The 18,649-nt window shown below is 35.5% G+C and overlaps 1 long non-coding RNA gene across 1 annotated transcript in view; it reads left to right on the plus strand.

The window, feature by feature from the left end:
• Window positions 1-17,686, plus strand: part of LOC109848409 — a 20,870-nt gene extending 3,184 nt beyond the window's left edge. Inside the window, exon 2 of the long non-coding RNA XR_002248782.1 lies at window positions 17,179-17,686. This is a non-coding gene — a long non-coding RNA (uncharacterized LOC109848409). The remainder of the gene's footprint in view (window positions 1-17,178) is intronic.

Consider the following 18,649-nt stretch of genomic DNA (forward strand, 5'->3'; position numbering starts at 1 on the left):
CCACCCTCCAATAAAAAAACCAAAAAATAAAGTAAAATATGTAGGGACGTTGCGTGTAACTCTCATGAGCTTTGTTTTCTTACATAATATCTTTTGATCTTCGGGTGTTTCACAAAGTTTTCGTGAACTTTGAACTTTTCTTACTGGACTATATGTAATTGTTTTGGACTCTATGTGATTTACAAGTAAGTAAAAATTCCATGAGAGAAAAAAATTCTAAATTTTTGGGGGAGTATGTTGTCTGTAAATAACAAATGACAAAGTTTAAATTTTTTTCTGTTTCCAGAAAATTTTAGTTAATTAGAAATTACATGCAAGGGTTGTCCATGCATCAGGTTTTAGGTGAAATAAAGTTAAACTACTAGGAGTTTTGTGAGACACCCCAAAGTTCAAGGGAGTTATATGATATAAAAAAGGTAAGGGGAATTATGTGCAAGATCCTCTAAAGTTTAGGAGCTTTTGTGAAATTAATTGATCGCTACATCTTATTACACGTTTATACCGTCATTATTAATTTTATTTGAATAAATACATCTACTAGTAACAAGCTTTTATCTCAATTTGCAGGAATGAATAATTAATGAATAAAAGCTCAAAATAATCAAATTATCTTATTTTTCTTCGGCTTATTGAAATCCAAGATTAAGCCAAGAAGCGGCCCATAAAAGTTCAATATCAGAAAAAATCAGGTCAATAAGTTAATAAATAAATCAAATCTATTAGGAACAAATCAACAAACCAATCAATTGGCGTATCAGTTGGCTAACTGATTGACCAACCGTTTGGTTCGTAACAGAAATAATATATACTTAAGATTTATTTCATAGAATTCAAGGCTAACCCAATGACTCTTGTTGATTGTAGTAGACTATAAATAGGACTAGAGAGTGAGAAGTTTGCAGAGTAAAAAATTTTGCAAACTCTCTTTTGGAGAGGAAGACCTTTAACTAGGACTTTCAATTTGAAAATTTTATAAGTCTTGCATAAATAAAAAAAATTCGCTCTCCGCTCTATATTCCTTTTTCCACATATACCATCAACCCGTGCGATCATAGGCAAAACACTTGTTGATATACTAAATGAAACCACAATTCTTTACATATTAATAGGCAACATTGGTTGAGAAAACGATATTTTTACTCTCAAAAGTCGCATTAGAGAAAATAAAAAAGCATATTGATACTTTCACTAGAATATAGACTTTTGTTCTTTCCCACACCTACCTCATTACCCATGCAATTGGGGTGCAAAGTTAATGTATCTGAAATATATCAAATATATACGGGTTCTTAAATATCTATATACCGGTCTCATGGTTGTAATAGTTTTAATCATTAGATTAATGGATTAGATTTCAAACTTGATGGCCATCTTAAATTTTTAGATATAACATACATACTAATGAGCTTTGTTTTATCATATATAACTACATTTTCTCAATATTATTTGATTTTCTCAAATGATCGGTTTCATGTCCACACATATGCATGTATATAGATCGACATATATGTCGATGTCCAGTTTTAGCTGATACAAGTATCGTACCGAGACATATTTTTCTCTCTATTCGAGATAAGTAAGTGAATATAGATATGATTAGTATCTTATCTAAGCCATATCTGAACCATGCACCTCTACGTACAACTGTGTGTAGTATTTCTAGAATCATTGCGGCGTATGGACATACTCAGTAATAGATTGATTTTTTAATGGAAATATTAGCAATTAATAATTAAGCTAAAAAGCGAGAAAGCACTAACATAGCAAATGACTTAGTTCAAAGTCTCTACGGTTGCGTTTGGCAAAGGGTTAAGTAAGAGGGAATAAGGAGAAGGGTTAACTTAGTTAATCCATTATGAAGGGTTAAAAATATTCTAATTCCGTTTGGATTCGATAGTTAAGACAAGAGGTTAAATCTTTTGTGTTTGGCAAATGAAGAAGGAATAAGGAGATTGATCTCATTATTTTTTTAAAAAATACCACTTTCGCCCTTACTAAAAATTTATAACTAATTGCCTCATTAATATCTTTTTCGCGTTATTTACCTTCTGAGCAATTTCAAAGATTTGAAGCGCTAATATGTAATTCAGATGGGACACAAGGGATTAATATCTTTTTTTGAAATAATGTTGAAATTACAATGCATGAAAACCGAAATCAATCCCCATGCCAAGGAATCACTAGATTCGCTACTACAGTTTGAAACCGAAGCCGAAATACCCAGCATCAGCATCATAGTCAGTCCCTCTAATGTAGAAAAGCCGAAACATGAAAATACCATGTCCAGAATGCCTTTGACTCGTTGCTGCAGAACTACCAAAACCTCCAGCAGGAACAAAAACGAAGCCCATGAATCAAGGCCCAAATACGACACCGACAGGTTCCCAGACTGAATATGCGAAAGCGTAGCAGAACCAACTCAAAACACCCAGCAGAAACCGAACCAAAACCCATGAACCAAGGCCCTTAGATGAATATGAAAACTACCAGCAGGTTCCCAAGCTGAGTATGCAAGAGCAGAGCAACCGAAAGCCAAGAAGGAAAACCAGAAAACTAGAGTAGAGGAGCAACCGAAACCACAAAACAGGAACAGAAATATAGGTGAGCACCTTAACTAGTATGCCCATGCTGCAGAAATGAGCTGTGTTCCAAACTTCCGAACACAGAACAGGAAGCCCAAAGTAAAGAGAGCTGACAAACATCGATAATCTCCTGAATGCAACACATGGGTCATCTTCCAAGTGAGCTGACAAACAAATTGGAGCTCCTGAATGCATGATAAAAACAGTACTAAACCACCAAAGCAAATTATATATAGTAAACTGCTTTTAGCCAATGAAAAGAAATTAAGAAAAAACAGTTACTATGCTGAAATTCTTTTGTCCATATTCTGGCATGTCCATATTCCAGAAAGTGTTTTTATTTTGCGCAAAGGCTATCAATAGACAAACAAGTCGCTTTTCAGTATACATTTCAGTAAGTTCAAGAAAGACCGTTTTAAGCAATCCGGCGTTGTACTTACCAGTAATAAACAAATACTCAAATGAACAATTACGCTACCTCAATATTTTATGAAAAGTATGACAACAAATCATAGCATCCAAATAATTCAATCAAAACAGTTAATATACCTCAAAATTTCTGTTGGATATATATTTTTAAAACTAGAGCAAACGCCTGCCTAAATTTTTTGAAAAGCAAAAGCAAAAGATATAAACGGTTTCTCCTAAACTTTTTGAAAAGTTGTGCTACCTTTTTGACATAAAGAAAAATTTAACATAATGAAAAAAACGTGATCAAAAGTTTGACAACGAGCACCAATTCGAACAAAAAAAACCCAACAAACGAGAGCTAAACAAACTCAAATCATATGTGTACGTAACTGGAAAAACAGCCCCAAAGCTCGACAACGAGCACTAATTCGGACCAAAAAACCCAACAAGCGAGAGCTAAACAAGCTCGAATCATATGTGTAACTGGAAAAACAAAGATTAAACATACTTGAAACTTAAAACTTAGAAAGATACTTGGGTCTTTTTTTAGTCTGATATCAAGAATCATACTTAAACTTTTATCCTTATCTGCAGGGGCAAAAACAAAGATAAATATGGTCATGCTTCTATACACTTAAGAACACTCTGTTTACAACCCTGAATTCTAAGCATTTGATTAGAAAGATAAACCTCAGGCTTGTGTCTTTTTCCCTCCAATGCATACAATTGTACCTACTTCTATACAAAACAGAAATGATAAACAACAAAAGGATAAAACAACCAATGCATACAATTTGTACTAACTTATCTAAATCTTATGCTAATGCAAAAACTAAGAACTTCTACATAGTCACTTATATACAAATTTTAACTGCATTCAAAGCTAACAAAAATCTAATCCACTTAACCATCAACACTCAATCTTTGACCTCAAAACAATTTAACCATGTAAACTGTACATTCAAATTTTATATCATTATTATTGTATACGACAACCTTTGACCTCATAAAGTATTCTAAAGTTGCACGAAATAATAGCCTAGACTTTTCTACTAGCTACCACTACATTTGAATTCATAATAGAAATTGAAATCTGACACCAACTAAATAGTTACACATGTTTCATTATTGTAACTCCAAAATTAAGACTTCTTTTTTGCATTGTCAATCTACATTCGTAAATATATTTGAGAATTGGAAGTAGATATGCATATACATGTAAGTATAAATGATTTTGCTCATGTATGAACATGTCTGATTAAGAATTGAAAGTAGATATGCATATACATGTAAGTATAAATTATTCCATGCTCTTGATACATTTTTCGATAACAAATGAATATAAATAACTATAAGATTTGGTCTATGCATTGCAAGATATGATGCATTCTTCCAAGTAGTTGTATTGCCAATCCATGAAGTTGAATATTGCTCAGTCTTGTTGTGATCCACAGTCAAACATGTAAGTATAAATTATTCCATGCTCCACTGTATGTAATTTTTAAGATGAAATAGTTTATCTCCTTACTTGCAATCAGGTTGCTATCAAAAAGTCTTCCCTTGACATCCATTATCTATATATATATTTACCGGTTCTCTATATTTTCCTGAGGAGCTATGGTTTATCATATAATTGTTTTTGGAACCAAAATTATGTGGCATCAAAATTATTTCAACAAATTCACAGTAAAAAAACTATTGCAGAGAATGCTTGATTAAAATTAAAAAAACCCACCTTTAACAATAAAGTTTCGGGTTTCTAAGAATTAGAATGATCTGGCATATTTATACATTAAAATTTTTATTTAATTTGGGTAAAGGAGCTGGTTTTGGGAGAGTCTCTTGCCAATCAACCTATCTTTATATGACAACCTTTGAACTAAAAAAGTATGCTAAAATTGCACGAAATAACAGTAGTACACAATGCATGTAGGTTTAGCAAAAAAAAAAAAAAATTGTGACAAAAGTTCCCCTAATAGAGAATTTGAAAAAGATACATATATCAAGTTCCTAATAGAAAGAGTATAAAACTTAGATTATTAAATTTTTAAAAACCAAGAGTAAAGCAAAATCAACATACCTCAACTCCTTTGCCTCCAGTCAATTGAGATTAGCAATCGCCTGAGAAAACCCCACTATGTAAAAGAAAATTTCTCTCTTCTTGATTGTTCCCCTAAAATATACCTATTAATAGTTGCGAAAAATCATCTCAGCGGCTTTGAAAAAAGTAGAGAGAAACAATTTGTTGTGTGTGTAGTGTGTGGGAGGCGGGGCGGGTTTCACCTGATTTAGCTGCTGATTTTCGCTGCCAACCCTCACAAGATCCCACTTCATAAAAAATTTCTCTCTTCTTCTTGATTGTTCCCCTAATATACCTATTAATAGTTGCAATCAAGATGAAGATATTTTACTGTTTGGCAGACTAATGAAGTGTTAAACCCCCTTAACCCTCCATTTAACCCTTTACGTGTCAGCTACATAACTATTTTGATTATGTCGTTGACGTATCATACTGTTAGGCTCTTCCATCGCGCCATGCAACACAACACCTGAAATTGCCCACACTAGACATGCAAAAAGGAGAAGGTTTTTTTTTCTCTTCTCCTAAACACAATTTCCTTAAAACAGAGTCATTTAAAGGAAACCGCGTTTCATTCTTAGTTTATATATAAACCATCTTAAAAATAGATTTTTGTTCCAATCAACTACCTAGCTCGTGGTCAAATCTTCAATAGAAAACAAACAATGTCGACATTTGAAAATGCAAGTTTTATGATAAGTTACTTGTATTCTAATTAGATCTAAGCATTAACAAAGTAAGTCAGAAGTTTGAATGTGAATTTTAAAGATGTTTTTGGGTTCATGGTGAAAATTTTGACCTAGATATGGTTGACTGGAACAAAAAGTAACTTTAAGATGACTTATGTATACAACTATACATGGAAAATGAAACTTGATTCCTATAAGATGACCTTATTTTTACAATGGTCCATAGGAAGAACCCCATGGATGGCACAAATTAAAGGGTAAAAAACCCACTTTATTAAGACGAAAACATATAATATGTTCGATAGATTCCTTGATATGTTCGCACACCCAGCAACCTTCCCGAACAATCACACTCTTTCTTTGTAAATTTTGCTTGAACCGCACATGCTACCATGAAACACCCTCCATGTAAAGTGTTTTATTTTATTTGGAATTGCACACCATATGAAATTCCAATCCAACGATGAACCATCATAGTGTAGTATGGTTAATAATCAATTCATATGCACTTCGAACTATAAACATACCATTTCTTATGTAATGCCTTACTAATTCATCAGGGTTTAAGCCAGATCCCAGTCTTATCTCCTTGATTACTTGCTCTTCCTGAGGCTGAAAAACCGATTCAATGAGCTAGTTCCTCGTTCCAATCACACCACCCAGGGACAAAACATCGCTAGTCAAGACAGATCTGTCCAAATGGTTACTAGAACCGTTTGGTCAAAGTCGAAATAGCCCAAACGGTTTAAATCGTTTAGATTAATTATTCCAAATGCTTTAAACCGTTTAGGCTATTAAAAAATTCCAAATGGAGCTCCCAAACGTGTTAAACCATTTGGGATAATATTAGCCCAAACTGTTAAAACGAAATATATTAGGGTTTTTTTAAAAAAAAATTTACACCCGTTCGTTCTCCCAAAAATTTTCACCCATCGGCGCAAAAAAATTTCATCCCCAAATATTTCACTGCACCCTCTCAAATCCGCCTCCACCTCCCTCATCTACCACTCATCTTCGCCTCCGGCTCTGCCCCATGTTAGCCGGCCAACACACCTCCGGCTCATCTTCGCCGACGCTCTCGATCCTCCACCGCCTCCATCTATTCCACCACATCGCTGGTCTTCGCTAATTCGTAGATTCAGGTCGTGCTGCTCCTCCACCTCCTCCTCCATCGCGCGCCTCCACCACCTCCACCTCCCTCATCTTCACCTCCGTCTCATCTTCGCCGGCCAACACACCTCCGCCTCATCTTCGCCGCCGTTTATAAATTGGGTGAAGCTCAACTCCAGCCCAGACTTTCAGATCCTAATCCATCTCGTCCCAACAAACCGGCCTAAAGAGGGAGCGTGACCCAGTAAGTCTCTATCCCCTGCTCCCCAAATCAAGAATCGAATTAGGGCACAAATTATTCCATCAACAAAGAAGAAGAAAGAAAGAGGGGGGAATGAGATGAGATCATGGAGGAGGAGGAGATTTTAGGGCGAATGTGTGGAACATGACTGGTGGGCCCTACTGCAGGCCCAAGCACTGGAAGCGCAACACTGCCATTGCCATGTTCGGCGTCTTCCTCGTCTGCATCCCATCACCATGAAGTCCACCGAGCTCGAGGTACTCTATCAGCTCTCTCTCACTCTCCCTAGGCTATTGAAATTTACTAGATTTGATATGATGCAGTATTAGATCTGTAATAGACTATGTTATGGTAATCTACTGTTTACCAATAAAAATATTAGAAGATTATCTCCACAGGCTAAAAACTTAGCCAGAAGCCGAACGCTTTAGCCGACACGAAGCACGAAGGCAGTCAGCCTTTCACCTTTAAGGCGACCCCTCAGGAGTCCACCCTACTCCCACTCGAGGCGACTGGCGACTGGCGACTCGGCTGTCTACCGAGCTATCTGACTGAACTGACGACTCACTTATCTAGTCTACAAGTTACGAAAACGATCCGCTTTCCAACTCAATCCTGCTAGGGAAGATAAGGATCCGAGTCATCCAATTGAGCTATTTCCAAGACATACATCAATCAACCCTATTATTGATCAGTCACATCAAAATTCTCAAAGCTTGACGAAGTCTTAAATTCAAAGGCGGCTCATTCTATTCCCAAGTCATTTCGGGGACGTGATCGAGACACCCTCTGAGCACAGACGACCTTTCCTCCAGTCGCTAGCTGACATCTGTAAAAGAGTAAGCGGCTAGATCGGTCAACCTATATTCTCTTCATCCTGATCTATCAAACCTGGGACATTATCGAGGCACCCTCAGTCCTCGAATACCTCGCCTTCCAATCACTAGCTGCCCTCTACGAAGATAAGGGCAACCCATCACCTCGCCGTATTCTCTACCATGCGTCATCCAATCGATCCTAGGGGGCTTATCAAGACCATCTCAAAATAACGTATTCATGCTCGTTGTCGAGCTGGTGGTGCTGTTTTTATTGTTACTATGCCGATTTCGGGCTTGTTTAGCTCTATATTGTTGGTTTTTTTGTTCATATTAGTGCTCTTTGTCGAGCAGCTGGGGTAGTTTTTTTTGTTACTATGCTGATTTCGAGCTTGTTTAGCTCTATATTGTTGGGTTTTTGGTTGATATTTGTGCTCGTTGTCGAGCTGTTGAGGCTGTTTTTTTGTTACTATGCTGATTTCAAGCTTGTTTAGCTCTATATTGTGGGGATTTTGGTTGATATTAGTACTCATTGTTGGGCTGCTAGGGCTGTTTTTTTGTTACTATGCTGATTTTGAGCTTGTTTAGCTCTATATTGATGGGTTTTTGGTGGTTATGCGTGCTCGTTGTCGAGCTGCTGTGGTTTTTGGTTACTATGCTAATTTGGAACTTTTTTCTCTCTATATTGTTGGGTTTTCGGTTGATATTCGTGCAATATTGTGGTGTTTTGGTTGATATTCGTGCTCGTTGTCGAGCTGTTGGGGCTGTTTTGGTTCCGCTTGGAGCTCAGTTTGAGCTTTTGGCAATGATGATGGTCGACTAAATAAGATTGCAAGCAAATTTACAATGTTCGTAATAAGATAAAGCGTTTTTTAGTACGTTATTAGAACGCAATCTACGTGCAACTTGTACGTTTCAGTTAAGGCAATCACTGAGCCAAATTATGGAAATTGTATTCATGGATAGTTGAGGAAAAAAAGGATTTTATAAGATTTGAAAATGGGAAACTAGCTGTTATAAAGTGTTAGATATGGTAATTGACACTTTTAATAAATTTGGCATGTAAAACCAAATAAAAGAAAATGAGAACTTGCTAATTCAATAAAGTTATGGGCTCGTTTTCCTGTTTTGAACCAAACAAGCAAAGTAAAGAAAAACAAGAAAATTTGTATTTTTTGACTTCTCAAATTTTCCTATAATTTTTTAAGAAATACAAGTAGATCTACACTTCGGTTGTTTTTCTTTTCTGATAAATTATAGAAATTGGACCAAACACCTCCTTTGTTAGCCGCCAGAATCAGAAAACAACAAATTTCAAATAGGGTGTTTTAGGATTTTGTTAACAAGTGGACATGGGACACTTGTTAAGAATCATTCGCTAGGCTTTAATTATTTTAGTAAATTTGGTATTTGAGAAATTTCATCATTCGTAAAATTGATAAGCTATTTAATGCTTTATTCATATTATTAATTTACTATTCTTGTTATTAAAAAGGTTTTTTTGAGAAAGTAACCAATTATAAAGTGTAGGACACTTGTTAGGAATCATTCATTAGACCTTGATTATTTTAGTAATTTTTGTATTTGAGAAATTTCATCATTAATAAAATTAATAAGCTATTTAATGCTTTGTGCATATCATTAATTTACTAGTCTTGTTATTGAAAAATAATTTTTTTTTGTTGAGAAAAGTAACCAATTATGAAGTCTCTCTCTGATCAAGGATGTAGAGAATCCTTGCCCACTATCTTTTAGTTGTCCTTTAATTGCCAATGTCATGTTTGCATATAACTTAATTCAATTGGTTCGCATATAATTTGCCACTCATTATTTGATGAATGCTTGCAGTTAATCATTTTATAAAATACAGATCTTAAATTTTAGAGGAACCACCTTTAGCTAATCAAATTTTCTTGGTTGCACATGCAGTAAGTTGAGTGAGATATCACAATGTGAAAATTATCTTCAAAATAAGTGATCATCAATTTTGATAATTTAATTTGCAATCATCATATAAAATTATCTATAAAACAGTAAAATTTTGAGCATCAAGTTGATGATTTTTTAATTTTTGAGGGAATTTTTTTTCACAAAATTGATGATTTGAGGGCTAGTATTGCAAATATTAAGATTGAAGGTTATATTAAGTTGTGGAAATACCGATAATATAGGGGGGGACAAATAACCCTTTTTTTTAAATGGTGCTGGCAAGACTGTACGAAATAGTGGGGCTGGCGATACCGTACGAAGGGTGACCCCCCAAAGACCACTCTATTTAAGTGGCCGCCTCTATTTTATCACAGCCCCGTAACGGAAGTGAAAAAAAAAGAAAAAAAATCCTCCGCCAAAATGTCCGATTTCTTCTCTCCCTGCTGCTAGCCCTCCTGGGTTCGAGCCAGGACTCGTTGTCGTCTTGCCCGGGATTCAGTTCGTAAATGGTGGCGGGGGTTTTGTTCGAAGGTGAATGATTTCGCTGTTGCGAAAGAAGCTTCAATTGGAAATTGTTGGGTGCTGATTTGTTCTAAGGTGGCTAACTTCGTTGTTGAGAAAGAAGCTTCAGTTGATGACGACTTGGAAATGCAGCTAACTGGCTCTAAGCAGACATTTGGCTTGGCGTTGTCCCAAAACAGACATTTGGCTAACTTCGCTGTTGCCAAATGTCTGCTTAGAGCCAGTTAGCTGCATTTCCAAGTCGTCATCAACTGAAGCTTCTTTCTCAACAACGAAGTTAGCCACCTTAGAACAAATCAGCACCCAACAATTTCCAATTGAAGCTTCTTTCGCAACAGCGAAATCATTCACCTTCGAACAAAACCCCCGCCACCATTTACGAACTGAATCCCGGGCAAGACGACAACGAGTCCTGGCTCGAACCCAGGAGGGCTAGCAGCAGGGAGAGAAGAAATCAGACATTTTGGCGGAGGATTTTTTTTCTTTTTTTTTCACTTCCGTTACGGGGCTGTGATAAAATAGAGGCGACCACTTAAATAGAGTGGTCTTTGGGGGGTCACCCTTCGTACGGTATCGCCAGCCCCACTATTTCGTACAGTCTTGCCAGCACCATTTAAAAAAAAGAGTTATTTGCCCCCCTATATTATCGGTATTTCCACAACTTAATATAACCTTCAATCTTAATATTTGCAATACTTGCCCTCAAATCATCAATTTTGTGAAAAAAAAATTCCCTCAAAAGTTAAAAAATCATCAACTTGATGCTCAAAATTTTACTATTTTATAGATAATTTTATATGATGATTGCAAATTAAATTATCAAAATTGATGATCACTTATTTTGAAGATAATTTTCACATTGTGATATCTCACTCAACTTACTGCATGTGCAACCAAGAAAATTTGATTAGCTAAAGGTGGTTCCTCTAAAATTTAAGATCTGTATTTTATAAAATGATTAACTGCAAGCATTCATCAAATAATGAGTGGCAAATTATATGCGAACCAATTGAATTAAGTTATATGCAAACATGACATTGGCAATTAAAGGACAACTAAAAGATAGTGGGCAAGGATTCTCTACATCCTTGATCAGAGAGAGACTTCATAATTGGTTACTTTTCTCAACAAAAAAAAATTATTTTTCAATAACAAGACTAGTAAATTAATGATATGCACAAAGCATTAAATAGCTTATTAATTTTATTAATGATGAAATTTCTCAAATACAAAAATTACTAAAATAATCAAGGCCTAATGAATGATTCCTAACAAGTGTCCTACACTTTATAATTGGTTACTTTCTCAAAAAAAACCTTTTTAATAACAAGAATAGTAAATTAATAATATGAATAAAGCATTAAATAGCTTATGAATTTTACGAATGATGAAATTTCTCAAATACCAAATTTACTAAAATAATTAAAGCCTAGCGAATGATTCTTAACAAGTGTCCCATGTCCACTTGTTAACAAAATCCTAAAACACCCTATTTGAAATTTGTTGTTTTCTGATTCTGGCGGCTAACAAAGGAGGTGTTTGGTCCAATTTCTATAATTTATCAGAAAAGAAAAACAACCGAAGTGTAGATCTACTTGTATTTCTTAAAAAATTATAGGAAAATTTGAGAAGTCAAAAAATACAAATTTTCTTGTTTTTCTTTACTTTGCTTGTTTGGTTCAAAACAGGAAAACGAGCCCATAACTTTATTGAATTAGCAAGTTCTCATTTTCTTTTATTTGGTTTTACATGCCAAATTTATTAAAAGTGTCAATTACCATATCTAACACTTTATAACAGCTAGTTTCCCATTTTCAAATCTTATAAAATCCTTTTTTTCCTCAACTATCCATGAATACAATTTCCATAATTTGGCTCAGTGATTGCCTTAACTGAAACGTACAAGTTGCACGTAGATTGCGTTCTAATAACGTACTAAAAAACGCTTTATCTTATTACGAACATTGTAAATTTGCTTGCAATCTTATTTAGTCGACCATCATCATTGCCAAAAGCTCAAACTGAGCTCCAAGCGGAACCAAAACAGCCCCAACAGCTCGACAACGAGCACGAATATCAACCAAAACACCACAATATTGCACGAATATCAACCGAAAACCCAACAATATAGAGAGAAAAAAGTTCCAAATTAGCATAGTAACCAAAAACCACAGCAGCTCGACAACGAGCACGAATAACCACCAAAAACCCATCAATATAGAGCTAAACAAGCTCAAAATCAGCATAGTAACAAAAAAACAGTCCTAGCAGCCCAACAATGAGTACTAATATCAACCAAAATCCCCACAATATAGAGCTAAACAAGCTTGAAATCAGCATAGTAACAAAAAAACAGCCTCAACAGCTCGACAACGAGCACACATATCAACCAAAAACCCAACAATATAGAGCTAAACAAGCTCGAAATCAGCATAGTAACAAAAAAAACTACCCCAGCTGCTCGACAAAGAGCACTAATATGAACAAAAAAACCAACAATATAGAGCTAAACAAGCCCGAAATCGGCATAGTAACAATAAAAACAGCACCACCAGCTCGACAACGAGCATGAATACTAAACAAGCCCGAAATCACCATAGTAACAAAAAAACAACCCCAACAGCTCGACAACTTGCAAGAACATCAATCAAAAGCCCAAAAATATAGAGCTAAACAAGCTCGAAATTGGCATATTAACAAAAAAAACAGCCCCAGCAGCTCGACAACGAGCACAAACATCAACAAAACCCCCCCACAATATAGAGCTAAACAAGCTCGAAATCAGCATAGTAACAAAAAAAACAGGCCCAGCAGCTCGACAACGAGCACGAATACCAACCAAAAATCCAACAATATAGAGCTAAACAAGCTCAAAATCAGCATAGTAATAATAAAAAGGCCCAGCAGTTCAAAAACGAGCACAAATATCAACAAAAAACCCAGCAGTGAATCAAGTTATATGCAAAATTGACATTGGCAATTAAACGTCAAATAAGATGGTGGGCAAGGATTCTCCACATCCTTGATCATAAACAGACTAGTCTATAATTGGTTACTTTTCTCAAAAAATCTTTTTTTAATAACAAGATTAGTAAATTAATGATATGCATAAAGCATTAAATAGCATATGAATTTTATTAATGATGAAATTTCTCAAATACCAAAATAACTAAAGCCTAATTAATGATTCTTAACAAGTGTCCTATGTCCACTTGTTAACAAAATCCTTAAAACACCCTATTTGAAATTTGTTGTTTTCTGATTTTGGTGGCTAACAAAGGGGGTGTTTTCTTCAATTTCTATGAATTATAGGAAAATGAAAACACACAAAATATAGATTTCCTTGTATTTCTTAAAAAGAGTACAGGAAAAGTTTTGAGAAGTCAAAAAGTATCAATTTTCTTGTTTTTTGTACTTTGCTTGTTTGGTTCAAATAAAGAAAATTAGCCCAAAACGTTATTGAAATAGCAAGTTCTCTTTTTCTGTTCTTCGGTTACACATGCCAAATTTATAAAAAAGTATCAACTACCATATTTATCACTTTATAACGGCAAGTTTCGCATTCTAAAATCTTATAAAATCTTTCTATCGTCAACTATCCATGAACACAAAATTTCCACAATTGGCTCAGTAATTGGTCTTTTATCAAAATTGATTGCCTCAACTGAAACGTACAAGTTAAAATAGACTGTGTTCTAATAACGTAGTAAAGTACGCTTTATCTTATTATGTGAGATTTCTTCCGTTGTTTTGTTTTTTTAGATTTCGTGAAATGGGTTTGTAATTCTTCCGTTGTTTGTCATTTTCAGCCTCTTTTTTCTTTTTTTTTCTTTTTTATTTTGAGATTTCCTGACATGGGTTCTCTTCAATCGATGAGTGCCATTTTCAGCATTTTTTCTGAGATTGGTTATCTTCAAACTGTTGAGAATGCCATTTTCAGCTGCTTTTTTTTGTGAGATTTCGTGAGATGGGTTTCTTTAATCCGACGAGAGTTTCATCTGCAGCCTCTTTTTTTTTTTTGAGATTTCGTGAGATGGGTGCCATTTTCAGCCTTTTTTTTTTCTTTTAAGCTTTTGTTTTCTTGAGTTGCGATCACCTGCTGTCAACTGTGCTTGAGTGTTTGATGCCCTTGAATTCACATACTGAGAGAGATAAAACTGCATGTAACCTCTCTCTGTATCTGCTTTTTAGTGCTAGTAAAAGAGTCACGTGGTGATAATAAGATATAAATGATCTTTGGTTGAGGGTGTGTTTGTATACTGAAGGAGTATTGGAAGAACAGATGGTCCCTGTTCTCAACCATCACTCCACAAAAAGTGTATGAGTTCTCATGCAGAACCCCAATATGATGAAGTCTAGCCTTTGTAGGCAATCTGTGCAGGCAAGCCAACAATGTAGTGAACTTATGTTTAGGAATAGATAATCTATTCCAAGCCACTTCAAGTTCCCCTCATTGAAAGATATACAAAGCAGTGCTTCATGTCTGAGTTTAAGTATTCTCTTGAACACCCAAGAGAAATGAGATTTTATATCAATATCCCACACACATTTCTTTTTAAGATAATAACCATGAACTCATCTCACCCATACATACATGCACATACATACACACATACACAAGCACACACGCACACATACAGGCATACACACTTAAAACATTTCTGAATTCGTGTAAAACAACACTAAGGCAAACAGTATTCACCAGTTCAACTGGACACATAATTAATCTTTAATAGAAACAGTTTGCCTAAATGAAACATGGTAGTTGGATCTCTGCTATTCCTTCATATGTAATGTGTACATAGACACTGCTATTCCTTCATATGTAATGTGTACATAGACAAGTGCACAAACACAATTAAAGATACCCAAATATTCTGGAAAGCAAAGCTTGCTTTTATGGATAAATGTCATATGTTAACAGTATCATAAAAGCATTTACCGTTAGTCACAGTGAATAACTTACATTAGCACCATCTGTGCAGTTATATAGAGTGTGATGTAATATTTTCCAGGCATCTTGTATTGCTGGAACATTCTTACCATATCTCCTCCTTGGGTATAAATCTATCCATGCCTGATAGAAAAAACAAAATGATTCAAAAATAGTTAACATTTGCAGGAAATAGTCTAGCAGCACTAACTTAAAACAAAATTACTCATTATCAAAAAAATACCAGCTGCCTGTTGCAGGCATCTACAAGCTCACAAGCCACAAGCAACCAAGCTCAACGACAAACTTAAACTGAAACAACCAAGCTCACAAGCCATCAAAAACAAGCTCACAAGCCATCAGATATTTATACTCTTGACTATACTGTCATTTTCAGAACAACAAAATAGGGAAATTCCAATCCAAAATTGAAGAAAGCACATAGCATTTTTATTATATACACTCTGAAGAAAAGAATTTTTAAAACTACATTTTCCAATTTATACATTTTAGTGATTATTAAAAGTAAAAGAAAAATTTAAAATCTACCAATTTCCTTCAGAATCATGAAATTTTCCTTAATTCCATCTACATTTTCTTCAATTCTTCCATAATCCCCACATCACTAACATACACAAATAAACAAAAAAACCAAAATCAAATGTACGGATTAAATCAACAAAAAAGGGAAAATGAACCAAAAATACCAGATCCAAATTCTTATCAAAACAATACACATGAACTCTACTCCCTGAACTCCCTGCATCAAAAATAACCGCGTAGCTCCTCGGCCCTAAACCCCTAGGCACCGTCTTCTGACCAACCGCCACCGTCGACATGTCCTTCGTTGTCATCAACTTCGACGCTGTCGATGATCGCGACATCAAGAAGAGCACGAAAGAGATAAGGAGCAAAGGGATCGAAACTACGAGGATCACACCTTTGTAGCGTTGGATCTTATTGGGTATGGATTCTTGTCGGGCGCGCTTCATCTTGGCGTCGAGATCCGCGTGAGAGTGGGTGAGCTCGGCGGCGGAGGGGGAGACGGCGGGTAAAAGAGGAGGGAGACGAAAATGAAGCGGTGACTCTAGAGTTGGAGCGCCATTGAGATTTCGGGATCTCATTCAAGGGTGTGATGAGCTAGACACCGGACTGTCAGAGATCCAGCCCACATCCGAGCTCAAAGACGGGATTTCACAAATCCTAAAAACAATTAGTTTTTTATAATTTTGGGATTCAATATCCCAAATTTTTTTTTGAAACAAACTTGGTTTATGGAATTTTAAAACCCAAAATACCCCCTTTTTACATCCCAAAACTTAAAATCCACCCTATATATCAAAAAAAAAAAAGGAAACAACCCCCCCCAAACAATGTTGGTAGAAGAGGATTGCTACGGTTACTATTGACCAAAGTAAAGAAGAGCTTTACATGAGATGGTTGTCTTCAATCCGATGAGAGTGCCATTTTCTGCCTCTTTATTTTTAGATTTCGTGAGATGGTTGGTCTTCAATCCGATGAGACTCCCATTTTCAGCCTTTTTTTATTTTTGAGTATTCGTGAGATGGGTTGTCTTCAATCCGATGTTATTTCTCTTCTATCTGTATAGTTTAGAAACCCTATACCTTTAAACTATTTTACAACTCGCATCTTCTTATATAGCAAGATTTCTTTTTCAAACAATTTCTTATACTTGCAAAATTGTTTATTTAATTTACAATGTACCTTTGAACTATCTTTTGCATCATGTAGAAGCAAATAGGCTTAGCAATTGGTTTGTCTAATTTAAAATTAAAACACTTTTTTTTTGTAATTTTATTAACGAATTTCGAATATACGATAGACTGACTGATTAATTTGCTTCAGGAAAACCATCCTAGCAAGCGGAAGCAGGCTGTGCTCATCCTTTTCTACGCTATATTAGCGTTCAGTACAGCTTCATTGTTCTCGCTTTGGTCGGGATCAAGACATCCAAGTCATTGGATGTTGTTCCTTGATGGGCTCTTGTTCACGGCGACCCTGGTCGTTACCGCTATGATTCAGTTTATCATCCCTACTGAGCGGTGCCTCAGACTTGCCACTGCAGCCCTCGGCATCGGCATGCTGATGATGGGCTATGCCTTCATGGCGAGTCTTTACCAGGCACCGGCACCCACTCCGCCCCCAGCCCCGGCTGTCCTCCATGGCTAGCTGTTGATTTGTTTTTCTCATTTTCAGTATTACTACTATCAGACTCCGTGCAGGTTTAATGTCTGTTTTCTGTTATTGTGGTTGTTGACGCGCTACGTACTTTGTTTGGTTGGAAATCATCATTACTACATTCCCAAGTTTTATGTTTGTTTTATATATGTTGGCGTGCACGGTTAATTGGCTAGTTTTCATGCTTAATTCTCTGTTTGATTGGAACTTAATCCTAGACATGCATCTTACTTAATTCAGTTGGTATTTTATCTTTGTTAGAACTAGTGATCTGTGGACGCATACTGCTAGCTCAATCTAAGATCTTGAATTAATTACATCGTTTGCTCTACAATGAATTTCTTTGCATGTATACATTTGAAAGGAATATGCTTATCCTTTTATAGAGTAAAGCCATCTGATTTCATTTATTTCAAAAGTTCCGTTTTTATTTATTTTTTGGGTCTTCCATAGAGTTCGATATTGTGCAATGGCCGGTTGCATGCCGTTGTAAATATCGTTGTTTAGTTTGTTTTTAATATTTCATAATTTGCAATTGCAATTTTACAATCTTGCTAAGTGCAAAAGAAAGAAAGAGAATTAATGCTGTAATTATTCCACGAGGAACACAAATAAATTTTAGAAACATGAAAGAAAAGCTCTCCAAAGGGAGGAAGAAACTATGCATTTTGTTGCAATTACAGATCAAAACCTTCGGAAACGTTCACCATCACTGCACAGAATTAAGCAACTGTAGATGCATGTGAATCACAAAGACTAGCAGAAACCAACATTTCCTTTTTCCTAACAAAAAAGCCTACCAGGTGATAAGGACATCTATTGTGCCGAAATCAGGATATGCGGCTGCTCTGCTGGGCTGTTAACCTGTAAAAAAAAAAAAAAAAAAAAAAATTCACCTGCTGGGCTGTTAACCTGTAAAAAAAAAAAAAAAAAAAAAATTCCACCCTCAACTTGAAAAATGCAGTAAATAAATGAGTGGCAAATGGAAACCCCCATCGGAAAAAGTAACATCACTATCCAGAAATTAGTTCTTTTCCAGCATTCACACAAAGCCCTTAGCAAGAACAACTTTCAGTTATAAAAATAAACCATAAAACTTTATGTACTGCTGGATAATATGTATGTATGAATAGAGTTT

Source organism: Asparagus officinalis, chromosome 7 (assembly GCF_001876935.1).
Source record: "Asparagus officinalis chromosome 7, Aspof.V1, whole genome shotgun sequence".
Classification (NCBI taxonomy): domain Eukaryota; kingdom Viridiplantae; phylum Streptophyta; class Magnoliopsida; order Asparagales; family Asparagaceae; genus Asparagus; species Asparagus officinalis.